Source organism: Mixophyes fleayi, chromosome 1, assembly GCF_038048845.1.
Source record: "Mixophyes fleayi isolate aMixFle1 chromosome 1, aMixFle1.hap1, whole genome shotgun sequence".
NCBI classification, from domain to species: domain Eukaryota; kingdom Metazoa; phylum Chordata; class Amphibia; order Anura; family Limnodynastidae; genus Mixophyes; species Mixophyes fleayi.
The window spans coordinates 192236647-192252127 of NC_134402.1; the positions used below are offsets into that span (position 1 = coordinate 192236647).

The 15481-nt window shown below is 40.4% G+C and overlaps 1 long non-coding RNA gene across 1 annotated transcript in view; it reads left to right on the forward strand.

The window, feature by feature from the left end:
- LOC142147046 (uncharacterized) overlaps nt 1-15481 on the forward strand; it is a 214116-nt gene that overhangs the window by 85135 nt on the left and 113500 nt on the right. The gene's annotated exons all lie outside the window — the stretch shown is intronic.

Consider the following 15481-nt stretch of genomic DNA (forward strand, 5'->3'; position numbering starts at 1 on the left):
ATACAAACTTACTTCAGATGCAATTTCTGTAACTATTGAAAGTCCAGATGATGCAGATTCATGCGTACACACTTACACAATATACCTTCAGATCTGTGATCTTCATCTGTCATAACCATCTGCTGATAAAATTGTGACTCAGCACACTCTACAGGTATCTGCCTATGCTGCTTGTTATGAGTCTGTACACACTTTCACATTTGTCTTATCTGGACACCTTAACGCAGTGGACATGATGTAGAGGAGTTTAGTGAACCAGCAGTTTATTTTTCAATAATCACCATAGCTGGGACATTTCTAGACAAGCATATCCTGTCATGCTTTGTAACAGCGGTGGGCAACAGGTGTTACACGGGGCCACCTTGGGCCTAGTGATTTTTCATCTGCAGCCCCCAGCTAACTGCTCCTAATCTGACTTATTCTCTGCTTTGTTATAAAGACAGGACTACCTCCGCGCAACTTCATGCAGCGTAATGAGAAGGAAGATTGGCATATGAGATGGGCTGAATGGCATGTTTTGAAATTTTGGAGTACATGTGGGATCTGAGGGATTTTGTGGGTCTGAGTGCATGTGGTTGCATTTGGCATCCGTGTGGCAAGTGGGTGTCTGAGGATATGTGGAGCTATTTTGGAGCAAATGGAATGCCTTAAATACCATCAGACACCCACTTGCATGTGGTAAGTGGGCATGTGGGGCTATTTTGGAACAAGTGGAATGCCTGAGTTAGTATGTGGTGGAAAGGCCGTTTTCAGGCTTTTTTTTTCATTCTTGAAATTATGGGTAATGTGTGGCCCTTTTGAAGATTGGAGGGCTGCATATGCACCCGTTTAATATAGGTTGCCCAGAACTGATATTTTGATGTATCTGTGTATAATGGTTGGTATCTTCGTAATATGTACCTGCATTTTTGGGCATTGAGGGTGATTAAGAGTTGAATGCAAAAGATTCCCTTTTATGTATGTGCAAATATATGTCTGCACACTTATGCTTCTACGTCTGTATTTTGAGATATATGCAACCTTAAATGTAATGTAAAGATGAGCAAAAATGCCATAGTCATCATAATCAGCTTGAAAACTACACCCGTCTTGTATAAGCCCAGAATTTACTCTTGGTAAGGAACGTATTTCCAAGATGAAAAAATTATAGGCGCTAGATCTAGGTGCTGTCTAACTTTGAAAATATTTGTCCGTGGTCTTTCTCCCACCATTTCACTTCTGGGTCAGGCACACATTTGTCTATTTTGTTTTGTAAGATGACCATTCTATCTGCCACTATGTCTCATGCTTTGCACAGAAAACTTAGTTGTTTTTTTAAGAATTTCTTTAAAAAAAGGAGCAGGTAATGCTGTCTGTGGCCCAAAATATTTTAGGGCATTTTCTGTATTCAACGACCACATGTAGATAATTGCAGTAGCTTAAAAAAAAATAACCTACCATGTCACCAATTGAAACAAGATGTAGTAACAAGGTGATATTCCACACTTTATATGCTTCAGCGATTTTGTATAACCATTTCAGGGCTGGGATATTTTTTTTACTGTTATTACCATCCTATCTTTTTGTTTTAAAGGTTTCCTTTATTTTATTAAACTGCCATTCTTTCTGCCACTGCTTTACCACTATGTTTCATAGGGATTGTATCTGTTATTAAACTGCCATGTATTTGTGCCACTGGTCTGTCGCTAATTTTAGCCAGTCAGCTCGCTGTAGCCTTTGGCCAAAATTGGTGATTTTTTTTTTTTAACTTGATACATTTTATTGAAGTTTTGTGCAAAACATTTTAAGAAATGCAATAACAAATATAAAAGGATAACATCAAAAAGAGAAGGGGAATAACTAAATAAGGGATAATGTGAGTGGGAGTGTGTAACATAATAAAAACCTCATAGAGAAGACAAAAATGAGCAGGAGAAACCAACAAGCAAAAATGCATTAGTTTTCCTTAAGCTGGTGTGAGAGAGTATATGGCGAGGCCAGATGGTCTGCACAGAAGACATACCATAGGGCCCACTTAATCAGGGGGAAAATGTGGATGTTGAGTATTTAAATCCAATGATTCCATGTCATAACTTCTCAGAATTTTGGTTATGATTTTAGAAAGGTGGGGAAACTGGATTTTTCCAGTTCTGAGCAATGGCAGCTGTAGTTGCAATAAGTATATTTCAGAGAGTGGTTGCAGTCTCGTGCTGGGGATCTTATTCATCAGGTCGAACAGTTCCACCCACAGAGCCCGAATATTTTGGCAGCTCCAGAATATGTATATGGGGGTTCCGATCACGTCATAGTCCCCCATCAGAATTTAGAGCTCATAGGCCAGGTCTTAAGAAGAAAATCTGGCGTGAGGTATAGTCTATGAATAATCTTTATGTCACGATAATGACTTTTGAGATTGCCGCTGACTTATATTGACACCACTAGACAGGGAGGCACGGAGTCTAATGCACCCCCGGTATTCACCAGGGACCCCAGCAAGGAGGTGTGGGCTTGGCTGCGTAAGGTGCGCAGGTCGCGGTTCTCCAAGCTAGTTAACAGTGCAGCGGGAGAGAACAGGAATGGTCGCACGTCCAGGTCGGATGCCAAACGATAGCGCAGTACACGAGGGTGATCCAGAGGGAAGGTCAGAAGTGAGCCAGAGGTCGGGAATCCAGATAACAACAGAGCCAAATTGCAGGACAGAGAGTGGTCAGGAACAAGCCGGGAGTCAGGAACCAATAGACAATAATAGGAGCAAGGGAACAGGATAATGCACGCTGGAGTAGGTGAAACTAATACTCTGGCACAGACAGATGGGAGGAGGTGCCAGATAAACTCTAACATGGCCCCTGATAGGTAGGTACTGATTTTGTCGGCCAGATGCTCCTGACCGCCGACATGCTGAGAACAGAAGTGTCCCGTTGCTAGGCAACGGGACGCGGGCCTTCTGTGCTAGCGCGCACGGCAAAACCAGAAGTGCATCCCGTTGCTAGGCAATGGGACATACTGGGCCGCGAGGGGCAGGCGTTCGTCCCCAGCACCCATGCACAGTGCAGGGACGGCGCCTGACAGTACCCCCTCCTCTCTTCCCCCTCCTCTCTTCCCGGACTTGAGGCCTCTTCTCTCAGAAACTGGGCCAGAAGATGAGGGGCATGAAGATCTTTTTTGTTGACCCAGGATCTCTCCTCAGGCCCGTAGCCCTTCCAGTTGACTAAAAACTGTGGTTTACCACGAAAGATTCGCTTTTTTAGAATGCGTTTCACTTCAAACTCATCCCCAGTCGTGGACCTGACGGGAGGAGGAGGTATTCTTTGGGAAAATTCATTGATGACAAGAGTTTTAAGCAGAGAAATATGAAAAAAGTTATGTACTTGAAGGGAAGGAAGTTACCAGAGTTTGTAGGTAACGGAATTCAGGGCTTGAATAACAAGATAGTGTCTGATGTAACGAGGTGCAAATTTCATGGAGGGCAGTTTGAGTTTAAGGTTTTGAGTAGAGACTTTATCCCTAATGTGGAGTTTTCTTTCGATGTTGATCCGCAAAGTGTTTGTAACGATCCAGAAAGTGTTTGCACCTGAGACCAGATTGTGGAAAAGTCGTGAACCAAATCTTGAGCTGCCGGTACCATGGAGTCAGATAAGTCCGAGAAGGTAGGCAGAATTGGATGTCTCCCGAATAGAATGAAGAAAGGGGACATATCTGTAGATTCATGCAAGTGATTGTTGTGGGAGAATTCGGCCTAAGGAAGAAACTTACTCCAAGAGGATTGCTGTTCGGAACAAAAGAATCGAATGTAAGACTCCAAATCCTGGTTGACCCACTCAGTTTGACGATTCGTCTGGGGATGGTATCCGGAGGAGAACTTTAAATTGATTCCCAGGAGTTTGCAGAAGGCCCTCCAAAAACTAGAAACAAACTGTACCCCACGATCAGAGATGATCTCCTGAGGGCAACCATGCAGACGGAAAATGTGGAGAATAAACAAAGATGCCAATTCAGAAGCAGAAGGTAGACACTTGAGAGGAACTAAATGAGCGAATTTAGAAAATTGGTCAACAACTACCCATATACAAGTATGACCAAGACTGCTTGGGAGGTCTGTGATAAAATACATACTGATGTTGGACTAAGGATGTTCAGCAATGGGGAGTGGAAGCAGGGGTCCGGTAGGAGATTGTCTAGGAGCTTTATGTCTGGCACATACTTCACAGGCCTGAATAAACTCCCGTACATCAGGAATCAAGGAGGGCCACCAGTAAGAACGGGAGAGAAGTGCCACTGTTTTCTTAACACCAGCGTGTCCTGCAAATTTCAAGCCATGTGCCCAATTAAGCAATTTACTGCGTAAACGGGTGTCAACAAAGGAGCGTCCGGCCGGAGGGGTCTTGATGGAAGATTGAGTTAATGCCAAAACTTTCTCAGGATTAATAATAGGTTTATAGATGTCTTTGAAGGATCAATGGACCGTGAGAGCGCATCTGCCCTGAAATTCTTGGAGCCGGGCCGGAAGGTCAAAATGAGCTGAAAACGAGTGAAGAATAAAGACCATTGAGCCTGCCGTGAATTTAAACATTGAACGGATTGTAAATAGATGAGATTTTTATGATCAGTGAAAACGGTGACACGAAAGTGAGCTCCCTCCATTAGATAGCACCATTCATCCAATGCAAGTTTAATAGCTAGCAGTTCCTTGTCCCCATTACCGTAGTTAGATTGGGAGGAAGAGAGTTTTTTAAGAAGAAGCCACAGGGTCTGAGGATACTGGAGGAACTCTCCTGGGACAGGACAGCCCCTAATACACCTACAGAAGAGGCATCAACCTCCAGGAAGAAAGGTTTAAGTAGATCAGGATGAATCAAGATAGGAGCTAAATAGAAAGCTTTTTTGATAGCTTTAAATGCCAGAACTGCTTCATTAGACCACGATTTAACTTGACCTCCCTTACATGTCAGAGAGGTAATGGGAGTAATAAGAGTGGAAAATCCCTGAATAAATTGCCGGTAGCAATTAGTAAACCGATAAAGCGTTGAGTAGCTTTTAACGCTGCTGGCTGGGGCCAGTCAAGTATGGCCTTCACTTTATCTGGGTGCATTTGGAGGCCAGATCCGGAGGCAATGTACCCCAAAAAGGGTACTTGGGGTTGATGAAAGAGGCACTTCTCTTTGCAATATAAGTGGTTCCCTTGTAGGCGAAGAAGCACTTCTTTCACGTGATCATAGTGGGAAGAAAGGTCCTGGGAAAATATCAGAATATCGTCTAAATAGACCACCACAGACTGATACAATAAATCTCAAAAGATCGCATTGACAAATTCTTTAAATACGGCTGGGGCATTACATAGCCCAAAGGGCATTACAAGGTAGTCGTAGTGGCCGTCTCTGGTGTTAAACGCTGTCTCTCATTCATCCCCTTTCCTAATCCTGATTAGGTTGTAAGTGCCCCTGAGGTCCAATTTTGTGAAGATTTGAGCTCCACGGATATGATCGAACAGCTCAGGGATGAGGGGCAGAGGATACCGGTTCATGACCGTGATGGCATTGAGTTTGCAATAGTCAGTGCATGGTCTAAGGGATCCATCTTTCTTTTTCACAAAGGAAAACCCTGCGCCAGCAGGAGAAGACAATTTACGAATAAATCCTCGTTTGAGGTTCTCAGAGACATATTCGGACATAGCCTTTACCTCGGGTATGGACAGAGGAAATACCCTGCCCCGAGGGATGCTCTTGCCTGGCACCAGATCAGTGGGGCAATCCCAAGGGCAGTGGTGGGGTAGAGATTCCGCAGACACTTTCAGAGTAGACATTGGGAAGGATATCACAGGAGGAAATAGCTCGACAGGAGATGACTGGGTTACTGCGAACGACAGGAGTCAAACAACGTGACTTACAGGAAAAGCCCAAAGAAGTAACCTAAACGTGAGGCCAATCGAATTGAAGAGAATGTGTCCTTAGTCAGTGTAGACCCACAATAATAGGGTTAATGGATTGCAGGAGAACCAGGAATTTAATCCATTCCAAATGGAGAGCTCCTACAATCAGCTGAACGGGAATAGTAATGCAGGTGATAGAACCATCAGTTTCCATCTGCTGCGGTGAGTATCAGTGGCAGAGGCAACGGTGAGGTTCCCAAACGGAGCTGCGAGACCAAACTGGAAGATATGAAGTTCCTCGTGGATCCAGAGTCCACAAAAGCAGATAGAAGTTGAGGACCATTATAGGAAAGAAGAACAACGGGCATGAGAAATTTTGATTCTTTCTGGGGACAGGGAGAAGAAGACTGGGATCCTAGCTATGACCTCCCTGCAATCACCTAGGAGGTGGCATTTTCCAGTCTCTTGGGACATACAGATAGATGGGGACCAGGCTCCCCACAATAGAGACATAACCGATTTTTCAGGCGTCTATCTCTTTCCTCAGGAGATGATCGTGAACGACCAATTTGCATAGGTTCTTCCATGGGGAGAGTAGGAGATTGAAATTGAGGTGCAAGGTGCGGAAAGGACCGGCGACCACATTCCTGCTCCTTCGACCAGTCTCATCAAACACCCTGCGAAAGCTTTCATTAAAGGTCACGGAATTCTGAAGTAACGGGTCGTCTCATTCCCATAATGGTGATGCCCAGGCAAGGGCTTGGCCAGAAAGGAGGGAGATTATATAGGTCATTTTTTTATCCAAAGGAGAAATAACAGGGTAAGGAAAAAGGGGAAATCACTCTGCACAAGGTCATTACCAACCTCACTTTCAAACTAAATAAGTTATGATTATTGTGAGGGGGTGCTTATGTCAACACTAATGAGCATACAAATCCAAAGAAAAAAGAGATTAACGAAATAGCAATCCAGGTATAAGCAAAAGGTTTCAAGGTATATTAATACATTATATTTTATTGGTATTCATTAAAATTAACTGTACATATATTCAACCAAATAGAGGAAGAGCAAAATATTTAAAATAAAGTGATGATTAAAGAAAGAAATTAAAATGTGTTGACCCTGTAGTGCAACTGATCTTGCTTCTATAATGCCTAAAACATATCCCTACTGATAATTCGTCCCTTTAAGATATATAAGCAGGACTTATATGTCCTATATCATAAATAAATGTAATGGTATATAATTAAATTTAGGTAAATAAAGGGCTGCTTATATATAGTCCATATGGAATTATTTGGATATTTGTAGAATTCTTGATATCTTTATCGTGTGTTACTTTGATGATATTTTGTGCAAATAGCAACAATGTTGCACTATTTAGTAAAAGCACAAATCTTATAATTCTGTTATACACATATGGGCTCTAGATGGCAGCAGTGGGTAATGTGTTTCACCACTTCAATTATCTACTCAAATATGTTCTTTATTAATAGGGTTTGTATCCTACATATAGTAAAGTAGGATAATTGGTTATATATAGGGTTTGTATAATGCATGATACAAAGTAGGATAACTGCTTATATATGTTTAGCATTGCTGTGCAGCGATCTTATATGATATATACTTGAGTTAATAGTATATCATCGTTCTCCACTCTCATATTCTTGTCTGCTTGCAATGGTGGGCAATCTGTGTGTTTAGCAGAGTTATTCAGTAATCTTCCGTGATATGTACTTGAGTTAGTAACATATCATTGTACTTAACTCTCATATTTTTGCCTACTTGTATTTGTGGGCAATATTTCCTATGGAGCTTACTATGTAGATACTGAAAAAGCACTCTGATTAGAGCCCTCCCTGTTTAAACGGTGCGCTAGTATTACAGTATACTAGCATCCGTCCCCAGAGAGGAAGTTAACCAGTGGAAGGTGTGACGAAACGAGTTTGATATCACTTTAACCAGCCTGGCCCTCGTCTCTCACAAAATGTGGAGCATAGCAACACATACTTGTTATAGCCCTGTAAGTGTTCCCCTTGCTCACCAGAGTGCAAGTGCAGTGTCTCATTACATGAGGATAAGGGGACATTGTAGCCATGCCAATATCAAATACTTTTTCACTCTGTGTTACCTGTGTAAATTCAAACCCTAAGTATTCTGATTTAGAGGGATTTTGTTTATAATAAAAAACTTCATTATAATCGTGAAGTACATTATGGGTACAACTAGGTCTCAGGGTCAGCTATAAACAGGAGAACATCATCTGCAAAAGAGGCAGATTTTATGATATTTATTACCAATCTGGCTACCCACAATGGAGTCAATTGTTGTAATTATTTCAGCCAAAGGTTCCATTGCCAAAGCAAATATGAGTAGGGATAGATGATAGCCATATCTAGTACCACTTGTAATTTTGAAATTACAGGAGAGGAACCCATTGCTAAAGACACAAGTTGAACGGCTTCTAAACAATGCATAGATTGCCTGGAGGAAGAAACCTTGAAAGCCAAATCTGTCAAAAACAATGTAATAATGCAGTGTATCAGTGAGCAGACAGTTAGTGCAAAAACAGTATTGATCAACAACATAAGTAGTGGTAATCATTATATGTTACAGGTATTACAGATATTTCTTAATGAGAAACAGTAGTTTCAATCAACAATGTAGAAAAGCTGCCAGTTGTAGCTCCCATCGGCAGTGTTACATAGGGTAGAACGTAGAGGTTGCACACAATAGTGAAGTATTTTAAAGCCTTTAATATTGAACTTTAGAGAACACACTTACAGTGTATAAACTTTTATGTAAGCCTCTGAACTAAGTAGTATATCAAGTCTGTCCCTGATCGGTATCACGAAGAAATGAGCAGTAGTCCAGAGCAAGTGAGTCTCTTTAAATGCCTATGATTAAGTTGCTGTCTCTATCGAGTAGAACAGAATCAGAACAGGGTGTAAAATTATAAAGTTTGAAGTTTTTTAAATATGCCACCCAACGCATTTCGCATGTAACAGACTTCCTCGGGGATGATGTCCTCTGCACTGACTAGTATAAATAGTCTGTTTTCCAGATGGGGGTAGTCCTTACCATTTTCAATGAAGATGTGCTTTTGCATGTGTTGATTAATTGAAAGAATGATTGCATGATCTCATTAGTATAATGCAGTTCTGCTGTGTTAGGATATTGTAATTATGCTTAGGTGATAACAAAACTATGATAATAGAAAAATAGAAATCGTTGCAGATAATGGATGAACAATTGTGTTTTATTTCATTCAGCCCTTCATGTTAGGAATTAATTTTACTAGACCATGTGGACAGTGGATCTGTGGTAATTATGTGGACAGATGTGGAGCAGTGTTGCGCTCCAGCTAATGTGAGTCAGCAGGTGGCATCCTGTGCTTACTCAATATTAGAATGTCCTTTGTAGACATTAATGAAATTAACAAAAAGTCGGTGTGGTCTGTAGCTTCAAAGCGATTGGTTTAGTTCAACCTGTATATTCGTAACGGATTCCTCATTCCTAGCTTGTGTATGTTGTGGATATGTGGTAGTGGAGCGATATTTCCTGCATAATTGTACCATACTGCACACTCCTAAACTAGTTAGATAGTAGGTCTGTAGTAGTGGAGTGATGTTTTGTTCCAGCATGTTTTATAGATTTATAATTACAGTTGGGTGATGACAGAGAACAAATGTTAGTCACAAAGTTAATTTACATAACAGTTGTGTATATCAGTTGAACAATTATGTTCTGTTTGTATGTTTATATTCAGATACCAACGCTGAAAAGATTACCAACCAGGTGGTATAAAATAAATCATATTGACATAAGTACATCTTAATTAATACTGACCTCTAGAAAAAGATACATTACAAGATAATATTTTGTGAATACAGAACCAAAGACACACAGTTTGTCTAACTTAGCAATGTGCAAGCAGTAATAATTTAAAACTAAAGTACATATGTGAGTTAGTGTGAACAGTTCCTGCTGACAGCAATAATAAACACTGTCACAACACCAGGACCCAAATCACAATTACCAGTTCCAATGTATTGGGAGTATTCCCAGAATCTTAATGACAAAACATCACCAAACTAACCAATGCTTAAATGGTCTATTGTTGAACTCATCAACAGGAATACAGTATTTATTTAAAACACCTAAACCACCAAAAAGTTTATAACACTTTTAATGACGCTCAGCATACATGGTATACAGCAATATATTACAACACAAAGGGTTACAATCATCATCATCATCATAACCATTGATTTATATAGCGCCACTGATTCCGCAGCGCTGTACAGAGAGAACTCATTCACATCAGTCCCTGCCCCATTGGAGCTTACAGTCTAAATTCCCTAACACACACACACACACACACACACACACACACACAGACAGACACACTAGGGTCAATTTTGATAGCAGCCAATTAACCTACTAGTATGTTTTTTTGGGAGTGTGGGAGGAAACCGGAGCACCCGGAGGAAACCCACGCAAACACGGGGAGAACATACAAACTCCACACAGATAAGGCCATGGTTGGGAATTGAACTCGTGACCACAGTGCTGAGAGGCAGAAGTGCTAACCACTAAGCCACTTTACATGCATGAGCAGTGTTCACTGGTTACACAGGCTATCTTTCAGCTGGATGATTCCAGGGATGATTCTGTTGTCCTTTTTCCAGGCAGGGCAGCAATCTGTCCTAAACATCATCCTGCTTTAGGCAGGCACACAAAAGGGCTCAGGATCCCGACAGTCTGATTGAAGACGTAATCTCCAGACAGTGCTGTCAGCGTAGAGAATCCTAATGAGTTCTCAGCTAGGTTCTTTTAAGCCCCTTTTTATTCCCACATTCCAAGGGTAGTGGAATAGCGAGCCTCCCTAGAGCCTAGGGATTGGTGACCCCTATGTGTTTGGGTTTGTCAGCTCTGTCCCTCATGCCTGTGTCTGTGCTGATTAAACAATAGGGACGCACAAAGACAATGGAAATCCTAAATTATGGAATTAAGTGCAGGTCTTTAACCTCAAGTGGCTCTTGCTAACTAAACAGGGCTTGGACCTGTCCAAGGCTTCTTATTTGTGAACAAAATAGCAATGTGAATACAGTTTCCCTCACTTGAACATGGATACATTTATGAGCTTGTCTACTCATGCAAATTCGCAACGCAGAAAAACGGACAGGCGTCAGGGAGATCATTCCTCTAATATTGTCGAAAAATCTTCCATTGAATCTAAAGGAACCTCAATTTCTGCTGAACCATCAGACCACACTCTGTCAGTGGTGCTTGGGAGTGTTGATGTTCGTGCTTGGTTTGTCCTTTCTTCTCCTTGCTTGTCAGTTTCGGTGTTTCTGTAATGGAAGAGAAGGGGAATGGAATGGGAGGGATAGAGAGTTTGTAGGTATAGCTGAAAAAAAAGTGCTATAACGCAAAAGAGCTATAACAGAACAAAACACAAAGGAACTATAAACATCAGCTATTAAAACAGCTATAAGGTATATTGACTAAGTATCCGCTATACCTACGAATCCTATATCCCTCCCACCCCCACCCCCACTCCCCTTTTCTTCCCTTACAGGAACACCGAAACTGACAAACAGGGAGAAGAAAGGACAAACCAAACACTCCCAAGAAACACAACACGGCCTGCAAACTCAACAGAAAACGTCCAATGTAAGATAAACTGAGAGTCTATATAACCTTATCTGTTACCGTCCACATACACAGTTGCCCCACTGAAAACAACACACCCATAACCAGCACCCACAGACCTGGAACCCCTGTGAACTCCGTCAGGCAGCAACCAAGCACAGCATCTAAACCCACAAGCGCAGATGTCCTGACCCCAGAACCTACACACTCTGTCAGGCCTGACATCTGATTCCAATATCATCATGATACCCATATCATGTAATGAGGTAGTCAGGGCAATCAAAGAGATGACGCAACCTCTGCATGCAGATTCAAGCAACAATAATTACATATGCCTTAAAGGAACTTAAAGATCAAATCTCTGAGACCACCATTAATTAACAACACATTGGGGAAAATATGCAACCCTCAAACAACAAGTTGCATCCATGCACAAAGCACAAAAACGGATGCTAACTAAAATTAATGATTTGGAACAGATCATGCTGTAACAATCTCCTTCTGGTTGGTCTCCCTGAAACTATCAAAGAACAAACACTCTTTAAATTCCTCATGACAGACTTTCTTGACATTTTAAATATATTGGAAGATTTGAAAAAAATATAAATTGAGCGGGCACAGCACCTGGGTCCCATGAAAGAGAATGCAGACACAAGGCCAAGAACTGTCATTTTTAAGTGTAAACTTAAACCCAGAAAGGTTGTCTATGAACTACTGCAAAACATGTTGACAAAATAAAATGGAGGACCAGTCACCTACTATTTCAAGATTATTCCTCGGAGGTACCCAGGGCCCGCAACGAAATGTCACCCATACGTTCAAAGCTGGTACACGCTTGCCGTAAATTTGCTTTCTTATACTTGTTGCCTACGCGTCATTCATGGTAAGGACTTTAAAGATTTTAATTCTGCAGCTGACTCCCAGGCATTCCTAGTTGAAGAAGAGTTAGAGAGAGCAGCCATGTCTGGAGCAGAACATATAATATTTGATGGCGTTCAGGATATATAATTGACACTTGCACATGGACAGTATGCTTGATCACCCATTATGACTGGACTTGACTGAGCCATTACGATTGCTGCTCTGTTTGCATTGTCTCTATTGTCGCTGTTTGAATGTTTAAATTATGTTTAAGGTTCACTACTTTGACATGTACTTTAAAAATAAATTTGGATCAATATTAGTCATCTAGTGAACTTTTCCAAGCGGTTACAATATATATTTTTTTTCTTTCCATTTGGGATGGTTACTACTATGTTTGTTTTGTACAATCCTATTTTCACCATTCTTGAATAGGGTTATTGAGAATTATATTACACAAATTTATTTTTACAGTCTTAAAAGTGTTCTAAAGGTTTCTCTTTTATATTTTTCAATACATGCGTCCATTCCACATCCAAACTAATAACGTGCACTTTCTTTCCAGCACAAAGATTATGTACGTTGTGACACGAGTACTTGCTCCTGACCAACCAAATAACTTTGGAGGGCCAGTGCCCCTGAGTTCACGTTTTGACCAATACTATTTGTGACTGACATTGTTGTGTCTGCTTGGTTTACGAGCTACTTTGCTTTCTGAAAAAATATTAGTTCAATGTTTAATATCAAATTGATTTTTCTTTTCATTTTCTCTCACTGGCTAAATTATCTTTGTGATCTAGCTTTATTATTATGAATTATTAGGGTGTTTATATTATTTAAAGTTGTTGATGCACCCCACACTTGAACAGAGTTCTTAGAGATTCTCATATTATTCTTGTTTACCTTAGAATTTTCTTAATATTTTGTTTTGTATTCTGCTATACATGGACAGTATATTTCACATTGCTGTTACCTTGATATATTATAAATTTCATACACACATGTTATGTGTGTTAATATTGCTATGGTCATATAGGGACCATGCTTTTACACTATTTTCTCATGTTTAATTTGTATATTTTTTGAAAATAGTTTTTCTTCTCTATGTTTATTTCCAGCCATTTCCTTTCCCAAGCGCAACCACATTTTTATATCCTGTGCTTTATATGGCCCAGTACAATATTTTTCCTTTTTTAATATGTGAAAAACTGAGGGGAGCAGGGGTGATAAAATTTGGACCTCAATACTCACACCATGCTGAATAAGTTATCTATATATATATATAAAAGGCTAATACTGCTCCTCAACTTTATAAATACACACTCAAAACACACAAATAAATTTTGTAAAATGTTTGCAATTGACTCTTTTGTGTACTTGACTATTCCTACTCATTAGATTTTTTTATATTTCTTGGCCTTTTTTTGTTTGGTTCATTTAAGGCTTTTTGGGTGGCAGTTACCAATTATAACGACATTTGCTATTCCAAATTGACTCGATTTTAATTTTATTTACACGTAGCGTTAAATTAATAGGAGTATACTAATTAATTTAAGCAACAAAGTATAACTGCGATGCCACCTAAAAAGGCAAAAGTCAACTGTGGGAGTAACTGCACAGCAAGAAGCAGCAAAAAGGCGAAGGATGGAGCAGGATAAAGCCCAATGACAAACTCTGACTGATGACCAAAGAGAATGCAAACGTGATCGTGATCGCCATGCAAATATGACTCATCACAGAGAAGAGCAAGCAGGACAGAGGTAATATCACTGCAATGCCTACAAAGTCAGCAGACAAGATGCCACGTCATTCTTGATGTCGGTAACTTTCATGAAACAAATATTAATGTGCCTAACTGTGGTCCTATGAAGAGTATTTGTGAATTTTGCCATGCATTTTGTGGCTGAGCAGCCATCTGACAAACTATTTGTCAGGCGCCGTCCCCGCTGATCGCTGACAGCCAGGGACGGAGGCCCGACTTCCGCCGAACGGTCTGTTGCTTAGCTAAGGATATCCAATGTGTGACTAGTATCTCTGGCGGGATACTAGTGGTTGGAGAAAAAAGTCAATGTAACTGGATAGGTTCTATTATTGCAATAGTTGCCATGCTTGTAAAACCAATGAAATACGTAACACCAAACCTATTAGGATGTTTATGTCAAAATCTACAGGAGAAGCCCATAAAATCAGAAAAAACTAACATGTGGCAGCAAAGGGGTTATTTATATGTTGGAGTGCCCATGCAGAAAGCAATATATTGGTAGAACCAATAGGAATCTACATATACACATCTCCGAACATCAAAGGAACATAGAAAGAGGGTTTGAAGCGCATAGCATCTTGGACCATTTTTTTTAAACACCATAATAAGGTCCTTAAACACCATAATAAGGTCCAGCAATCATGGAGAGGGGGGGGACTTTATAAGGCGCATATCTAGAGAGGAAACCAAATGGATATATATTTTAAAAATGGCTTAAATATCGAATTTGAACTGTCCAAATTTTTATGAGGTTGTATCTACAGGGTGAGTCAAAAGTCGCAGTACACCCTTTTATTTCAAAAAACTCTACAGGAATTGGGAAACCTGAATACTCCAGTAAGGTATGGGTGACGTGGTCTATCTTTTACGGTATGTACCAAACATGGGCGCCATCTTGAAATCGGCCAATCGGCCCAATTCCTGTAGAGTTTTTGAAATAAAAGGGTGCACTGCGACTTTTGACTCACCCTGTATATGGTCTGTTTTAGTACAACTGCTTATAACCATCTATTTTTTCATATTATCCTATGTGCTGTATGTGGGATATCTATGTTTACATTTCACCAAGAACTTGAAAAATGCCAATTAACATCAAAGAAGTTACCTCATTGGTTACAGACACACCAGGTCACAATTATCCTCAGCCAATTATACACTAGGAAACGTCACTATATGCCTTTATAAAGGAAATTTGTTTATACTATCCCACTATCTCTGAGGAAGCCATTATTGGTGAAACATGTTGGCTCGCTATCTGATTTCAAATCATTTCATTTTTTCACTATGAGCTCGTTCTATTACATGCATTACTTTGACCCACAGAGGATGCAAACTCATTTGCGCAAATGCAGAAG